Source organism: Oryctolagus cuniculus, chromosome 5 (assembly GCF_051225735.1).
Source record: "Oryctolagus cuniculus isolate XC-2025 breed Fujian yellow rabbit chromosome 5, ASM5122573v1, whole genome shotgun sequence".
NCBI classification, from domain to species: Eukaryota; Metazoa; Chordata; class Mammalia; order Lagomorpha; family Leporidae; genus Oryctolagus; species Oryctolagus cuniculus.
In genome coordinates, this window is record NC_142871.1 from 66,372,418 (window position 1) to 66,381,589 (window position 9,172).

A 9,172-nucleotide genomic window follows, 5' to 3' on the forward strand; every position below is an offset into this window, starting at 1 on the left:
TCCCAACTAGAACAGGTACAGAATGCTCTAGTCTGTCCTGTATACTATAAGGCATTTATGGACAGAAAACAGAAAGGCAGTACAGAAAAAGGAAATGAGGTGCAGAGATGGCCCTATTGGTTATAGCTCAGCATTTGCCTTATTTGAATACAGTTTAATCATTTGGCCACTTGAGTGCAATTGACAGAAACATGATGCCTATGTGTTGGTTGAGACTGAAGCTTTTTATTGCAAGAGTATACTCCTAAATTAGCCTGTCTGTTAGTTTGCACAAAGTTGGATTACAGTCAATTCCATAAGGGTTCCAAGTACAAAGTCCTCAGGTCAATTTAGTTTAACAGTTTTCCCCTTTTGGTCAGCCTCTCAATTTTCAAGAGATTGACTAAAATTCTGGACCTTGGTACCATTCTGTGTCACATCATAAATGACGTACAGTTGAATAATTTTTTATATTTTTGCTGATCTAGTGGAAGTGAGACCATTCAACACCAAATGGATGGTTGCATACAAACATTTAGGGTTTGTATAAATATGTATATATATGTATATATACACATACAAAGAGAGAGAGCAAAAGAGTGAGTGAGCACACCAAGGGACCATTACGATAACTATCAGGAGAAGCACTGTAAAAACTGAAGTGTACTCCTTAACAGGAGCCTCAGTGAACTGAGCCAATAAAAATCAAAGCAGACTTCTGGCAGGATAGAACGGCAATTGAGTCTCATTGGTCATAGTCTGTGTTTAGGGTGTGATGGTGATTAAGATTCATAGTTTGCTGTAGAATGGTCTGATTTATGGAGCTTTAGCCTGTTACCACAAGTCTTAATAACCTGGAGACACTCTAGAACACAGAAATTAGACAACCTTGGAAAAGCCAAACTTGCCATCTACCACTTAGGATGCCTGCAAGTCAATTGTTAGTTGATCCTGTAAACACACCATATTTTCCATTTTCCTTACAAAATTTCCCTAATGTATTTGGTGGCCATGTCTAAAGAAACAGTGATATCAGCACCTTAATTAAGCCTTCCATAGTAGCAAATCAGGGAAAAGACACACAGCATTCAGTTTTGTTCAATATTATACGTAAGCTGGCTGACGCTGCGGCTCACTAAGCTAATCCTCTGCCTACGGTGCCGGCACCCCAGGTTCTAGTCTTGGTTGGGGTGCCGGATTCTGTCCTGGTTGCTCCTCTTCCAGTTAAGCTCTCTGCTGTGGCCCAGGAAGGCAGTGGATGATGGCCCAGGTCCTTGGGCCCTGCACCCGCATGGGAGACCAGGAGGAAGCAGCTGGCTCCTGGCTTCGGATAGGTGCAGTGCGCTGGCCATAGCAGCCATTTAGGGGGTGAACCAATGGAAGGAAGACCTTTCTCTCTGTCTTTCTCTCTCACTGTCTAACTGCCTGTAAAAAAAAAAAAAAAAAAACAAAAACATGTTGAGACAATGCATTAAAGCTTTATATATGGCACTTTGTCCTCTCAGAGGTTATGAGAGATACATGGGGTTCTCTTATTAGGGGCATAGGACTTCCAGTGACTGTTTCATAGGGGTCAGCTTGTCCACTGAGGGTCAGTCTACAATACCTCTGACCAAGGTAATACAATTGATTCAGTGTGCTTTGCCCTATGTTATTGTATTTGTAATAGCCGTATTTAACTGTTTTATAACTTGTCCAGGAAATGACTACTGCTGTCACTGGAGATTTCTCCATGAATGCTCTATGGGGGAAAATATGTTTCTTAATAACCTTTTAGCTATTGTTAAGGCATCAGTCTTCCTATGTGGGAAAGCTTCTTTACAACCAGAAAATATGCAGAAAGTGCCATTTGAATGAAACTCCTTGTAAATGTTCAAATGGCCCATCAGGTAGTGAAAATGTACTTGAAGTTTCTGATTGTCTTCCCAAGACTCTGGATTTGACAAAACAAATATTAGTTATAAGCCATTTCAGGAACTTCAGAACATTAACCATATGATTTTTTTCCCATAGTTTGGACCATTTTTCCCTTTTTAATGGTGAATCATGGAGTGAAGAGCTTACATTGGAAACTTTAAGGATCAGAAGGCTACTGAGGCACTCCATGAGTTCATGTTTAGTATTGAATTTTCATCATCTCAAATGCCAATTTTGTTTCTCTAATTCAGGTGCACAGCACTGTTTATTAAATAAGTTATCATAAGTAATTTGAGTTGGATTAACCTTTAGGAGTTCATTCAAATTGGATCTCTTAATTTCAGTACTGGCTGATTTTGCATGAAAATCTGCCTAAGTATTTCCTTGGTATTTAATTCTCTTTCTGCTTGATTTTGGGCTAGCAGTTTTATGAAGCAGTTGGTTTCATCATTACAGTTCTACAGGTCAGCTGGAGCTGTCAATCCTCAGCTCCTCTCTTAGCTACCTACCTGCCCACATAACTTCCACAAGTTCATATTCCCCTAACCTGCTACCACCTTTTTATATACCTTCAGTTTTCTTGTGTTAGGACTTGCTTGGCTGTTGGAGACAAATACTTGGCTTCAAACCTGGTAGAATTAGGCACAAGTAAAATAACTCAAAAAGTGACTTGGTGGAATTTTAATAACTCAAAAAGTGACTTGGTGGAATTTTATTGCCTAAGATTCCACAGGCTTGGCACCAGCTTGAACAGCTCCTTACCAGGGACATCTCAAACTAAGAGCATACACTGTAAATTGTTGTCTTCCATAAACAACGGTCAAGGAGGTCTTCTGCCCATTCAGACCCACTTTATTGCATGGACATGGGCCTCTGCATGTATGCAAGGCCTCTTCCTCAGACAAGGTGTTTAAAAAGAAGGATGCCTGCCGCCCAGGGGGCTGAACCTCTTTGGTGCCCCCACTGGGTGTCTGAGCCTGATGTTTACATCTCCTGCCATGCTGTTCTATCTGCATTAAAAGCCTTCTCTGCCTTAACCTGCTGCTGCTTTGCCCTACTGGAACATATAAAATCCTAAAACCTAACAGTTTATACTGGAACCCAGGAAGGTGAGTGGTCCGTGGGGAACCTCCCCTGTCCCTTGCTTCTTCAACACACAACACTGGTCACTATCTTGGGAAATGTGAGTTCTTTTGAGTCCCACTGGAGGGCCATGCTGTACTCTCCATCTGTCTGAAAATCCTGGTGCTCAGCCAAGGTCCTTCCTCCAGCCTGGGGAACTGTCCTTTCTGGCCCTGACCTCTGTAATCCTGGGGATGCCTGGAGGTGAGGGCTGGTCTCACCTGTTTAAGGTAGATAGATCCAGGGATGCCCACCTCTCCCCCTCCTCCTCCCATTTTTGACTCTGGGACTCACCCCCAGTCCCTTTCCACATGGGAAACACCCATGCAAGTCACCTCACCTAAGGATTCACTTCTTGGGTGTCTTCTCTAGAATCATAAAACTATATCCAGGGAAAGAAATTCAGCCAAAGTGACACCTCTTGATCCGTAATTCAGTTTGGCTAAAATATAACCTGGACAATAATAGTCAATGGCCCAAAAATGGGACCTCTGACTCCCAAATTTTCCGAGACTTAGCTTCATCAATCTCAGCCGAAAGTGGGCTGAGGTTCCCTCTCTAGGGGCATTCTTCAACCTCCATAGTTGCCCTTCACTCCTTAGGGGAAAGATCAGACCCCTAACCCTGAGCCTCTTAGGAAAGACATCAAACCTCTAATCCTTGAGCCTCCAAAGTCAGCCGACTTTGATCACATCTGACTGTTGATCACACCCCTCTGCCCTGTCCTCCTCCATATGCTGCCTTGGCTTCCTCTGTAGAATCTTCCTAACCTTCCGATCTTTGTTCAGGTCTCCTTTCCACTCCCTCCACCATCACCACCACCACCTCCTTCTACCCATTCATGCTCTTGGCAGCCAGTCTCAGAGGAACTGTCCCCTTTCTGTGAACCTGCTTCTCAGTCCTCTTCTCTCTCCCTTCCCTCTTCTTGCTCCCCTCCTACTACCTGGTCATGCTCACAATAGCCACAGCTGCCTCCTGCTACTTACCCTCCACTGCCAGCCCCTCTCTTGCCCCTCCAGGAGGTGGTTGGTGCAGAGGGCGTTGTTAATGTCCATGTTCCATTGTCACTTTGTGACCTGGCCTAAAATGAAGTGTTTAGGCTCCTTTACCACAGATCTTGCCCACTACACCAAAGAAATTCCTCTATCCTACTGACAGCTGTGATCTAACCTATTAGGATATTATTATTTCCTCTTCAGCTACACCTGAAGAGAAGGTCTGTATTTAGGCTGTCATCACAGCCTTTGCCAGCTCCTTACACACACAGGACTCTAAACAGTACCCTGCTGGAATTAATGCAGTTTTTCCCAGTGACCCCCAATGGAAGTACTATTCCAAGTCCATGGACCAAGCAATAATGGTGCATTTCTTAACCTGCATATTTTAGAGAATGGAAAAGACTTAGGGCAGGGAATTACAGAAAAATTCAAGTCACCTGAAAGCCTGATGGTAACCCTGCCACCCCGCAAGGCTTTTATGAGCCAACTCAGAGAGGCCCTCCTCAAATATATCAACTTAGATCTAGAGTCAGAGGTAAGGGTACTATCGCCACATTCATTTTATTTCCCAGGCATCCCCCAGATATCCAAAAAATAGGTTAAAAAATTAGAGGATGAGACACAGGCCTCTCAAAAGGACCTCCTAAAAGCCACCTTCAAGGTCTTTAATAATAAGAGAGATTTAAAACTCAAAAACTAAAAAGAGATTGGGCTAAACACCAGCTACTTCTGCACTTCAAGGGGGCCAGCAAAAACCTCTGCCTACTGCGCTTTAGAGCCTACAGGACCTTGTCTTGAGTGCAAGAAGGAAGGATACTGGGCAAGAGCTTGTGCCAATCCCCGGGCTCTGTTGGGGCAATGCTCGGCATGTAAGGTAAGAAGACACTGGCAGTCTGAACCAGGATTGTCCCTTCCTGACCTTCTTGGACTAGCTGCTGAGGACTGACTAGGCCTGAGTTTGAGGGCCCCTGCCATCATCACCAATGTGGACCCCAGGGTTTGCCTGAAGGTAGCAGGTAAGCTCATCTTTCTCCTTTGACAGAGGGAAATGTATTCAGTTTTATGAGAACATATGGGACATTTAGTCCTTTCCTCTTTCTATTATGGGGAGGTGGGGGTCAATGGCCAAATTTTACAGCTGCTCAAAAATCAACCCCTTATTTGCTCAATAGGATCTACTATCTCCTCTCATTTCCTTTTCCTACCTACCTGTGTGATTTCACTCCTTGGATGGGACTTACTGGCTAAGCTATACTCTGCCATTATGTTATAAGCCTCTGACCCTTACCTGCCTACCCTCCTATTGCTAGCCCTTCTCTCGAGACCCCAAATCTTTCACAACTTCCAGATATACTTTCTAGCCAGGAAGACCCCTTTGGAATACTGAATACCCCTCAGTTGTTCTCCATCACACCCCCATAATAATATCCCTCAAGGACCCCTCCTGATTCCCTGACAAAGCTCAATATCCCCCTAAGCCACAGGCCTTGCAAGGGCTTGAACCTGTAATTACTAGACTGCTATTAGCTGGGTATCAGGCCAGCTAATTCCACTGGGCCTGGGTTACTCAGGCCAGCTAATTCCACTTATAATACCCCCATTCTTTCTGTTAAAGAAAACCTGATTGGTACAAAAAAAAAAAAAAAAAACTGCTTGGTACAAGATTTATGTATCCTAAATGAGGCTACACTCCCTGTAGTTCTGGTTTTTTGTAACCCACACACCCTCCTCTCTTTAATTCCCCCACACACTACTCATTTCACTGTTAAAGATCTTAAAAGATGCTTTCTTTACTATCCCTCTTGTTCCTTGCTTTCAATATCTTTTTGCACTACCTGAACAGACCCCTCTACTAAAATTTCTCAACAGCTAACCTGGACATTCCTCCCCCAGTAGTTCTGGGACAGTCTCCACATCTTTGGTAGATAGGCTTTATCAAATGACCTCTAAGTATTGTCCATATAACCCAGCACCCTTCTCCAGTATGTAAGTGATCTCCGGTGTAGCTCTTCTTAATGAAGTGTATTTCACAGACTATCTAGCTTCTCAACTTCCTAGCACACTGGAGCTGTTGAGTTTCCTACCAGAAGGATCAGTTTTTCAAAACCAAGGTAATCTATCTCGGATTACACATTATACCTACACACAGAGGGCTTACACATAACCGTAAGTTTTTAATTGGCCAGGTCACTGTTCCCAAATCAAAATCAAATGTATCTTCCTTCTTAGAATTGGCCATTTTTTAAAAGATTACTTGAGAGGCAGAGAGAGAGAAAGAGGGAGAGAGAGGAAGTTTCTATCTGCTGGTTCACTCCCCAAAATGGTCACAGTAGTAGAAGCTGGGCCAATCTTAAGCCAGGAACCAGGGGCTGCTTCTTCTAAGTCTCCAGTGTGGGTGCATAGGCCAAGGATTTGGACCATCTTCTGCTGCCTTCCCAGGTGAATTAGCAGGGAGCTGGATCAGAAGTAGAGCAGCCAGGACTTGAACCAGCACCCATATGGGATGCTGGCACTGCAGGCGGTGGCTTTACCCAGTACACCACAGTACCAGCCCCTGGTCAGTTTCTTCCACATATGGATACCCAATTCAGTCATCACTATACCCTTATATAGGCAGAATCCCAATGACCCTGTCACCACCTTGAATTCTCAGCTCCTATCAGGATGGCCTTCAACCAGCTAAAAAAGGCCCTCACTTCAGCCCCTGGCCATTGCTTTCCCCAATCCCTCTAAACCCTTTGATTTCCAAACCCTTTGGAAAGAGGAGTTTTACACTTGGACTCCTTACCCAGTTTTCTGGCCCTGATATTAAGCCAGTAGCTTACTTCTCTAAGCAGCTGGATAAAATCCTGCTGGGTGGGCCAACCAGTCTCTGCTTTTGCTGCCTTCACAGCTAATATTAGAAAGCTCAAAATTATTTCTTTCTCAAAACCTCACTCTACACATCTCACATTCTATTCAGTCCCTTTTATCCCACCAGGCCATCTCCATGATCTCAGCTCCCCATTTACAATCCTTTCTATAAAAACACAATGTCACACTCCAGAGGTGCTCCTCTCTTAATCCAGCCCCTCTCCTTGTAACTCCTACCCATGCTGACTATAAAGACCTCCAACACACCTGTGATGAAATCCTGATCTATTCCTAATTCCTTTTCCCAACATCTCTATTTCCCCCTGGCTAAATCCGCCCCTTGTTGGTTTACAGATAGGAGACCAAGATTAAAGGCTCCTCTTGGACGGGCTATGACATCACACAGTTTTTTACCACCAGGCACAACTAAACAACAGGTAGAGCTTATTATTTTTACCTGAGCCCTCACCCTGACCAAAGGTCTAAATGTAAATATGTACACAGATTCCAAATACGTCTATCATATCATACACTCATGCTCCTATTTGGTGAGCAAGAGGTTATATTACAACCTGGGGCTTCTCTATCATCAATGGCACCCTCATTCTAAAACTACTCCAGGCAGCAACATTCCACTAGTAGCCATCCTCCACTGCAGGAGATAGCGAATAAAAAACTTTTTAATTGCCCTGGGATACAACAAACAGAGAAGCATTGTACCAGGTCAGGTGGACCAACCTGCCACAGCCTCCCCCGTACTCACCAGAGAAGCCTGATTTGCCCTTACAAAGAGAAGTTAACAAAGCACAGTTGGTTTCTTAAGAATGTCTGAGTAATGCTTCTAAGACAGGGGACTTTTGGTCTTCTCACTTTCCTTCACAACCAACCATCACCCATCTCTTTTCCCATCTCTGTATCATTCTGTCCTGCTCTATCTGCCAAAAGCCTTCTCCCAATGGCCGTCTCAAACCCCCATATCCCATCTCACCAGGCCAGAGGGCAAATAGATTTTACTCACATGCCTCTGATCAAAACGATAAAACTTTTTTTTTTTGTCTTTGCAGACACCTTTTCTGGGTGGGTACAGGCTTTCCCTTGTTCATCAGAGAAGGCTGACATCATGATAACCTTTCTTGTAAAAGAAATCATCCCTCAGTTCAGCCTCCCCACTAGCATTCATTCTGATAAGGGACTAGCTTTCACTTCTCAAATTACACAGGAGGTATTCACCACCCTAAAGGTAAGCTGGAAACTCCATATCCCCCGTTGCCCACAACCCTCAGGCAGGGTAGAAAGAATGAATGGTTTCATTAAGATGCATCTCAGGAAGTTTATGCTCCAAACTTAGAACCTGGCCCTCCCTCCTTCCTGCTGGGTTTCTGTGACTTCAAAGTACATCCCACACCAACTTACCCTTATTGATCTCATATACAGCCACCATTTAATTTTAGGCAATTTTCCTCTTCATCTTCTTCCCTTAGAGACTATATTCCAGAATTAGCCCAGACTCTCCAATCCCTGCTCATTTTCATGGATTCCTTCTTCCCAAAACCCTACCCTTATCCCTCTCTATTACAGGTTAATGTCAGGGACTGGGTCTATGTAAAAACCCTCAGCCTAAAGCCAGTCCAACCTAGTTAGAGTAGGTCTTCTTATTTCATCATTTTGACAACCGCCACAGCTGCCAAACTTACTAAGTTTTCCCTTCTAGATTCTTTTTTTTTCCAGGTTAAAACTTGCCCCAACCCAGGACAGTTAGGGACAGGCCTTGAGGAAGTGGCAGCTGCATGACCTGACAACCACTTCTCTTTGTCTCACCACTATTCCAGAGGATTCAGAAAAGGAGGGTATGCCTGCTCACAAAGCTGTGAGCCCCTCCCTTCATATTTGATTCTGGACAGTTCTATGATCTTATTCTGACCGACTCAAAAGCTGCCATCCCCATCCAAACCCGGCAGCAACTCTGTGATTTCCTGGGGGACTGTTTCCTCCAGGGTGATCGGTTTATACTTTTGAGTGCCTTTCTGTTTGGTTGGGTGGTTCTGCTTATTCTGACCTCTGACACCCAAAGATGACTCCACACTGCTTCTCTTGACTGCTACCATGTCCCTCTCCTGTCCAGTCCCCTTTCAAAACTTTCTTGCTGCACATAACTTTCTCTCACTTTTCAATAACACAAATCTTGTATAGCAGGTAAATTTGCTACCTGTAATGCTGGCATGCCATGTGTGTGCTGGTTCATGTCCCCGCTGCTCCACTTCCAATCTTGCTCCCTGTTAATGACTGGGAAAAGCAACAAAAGA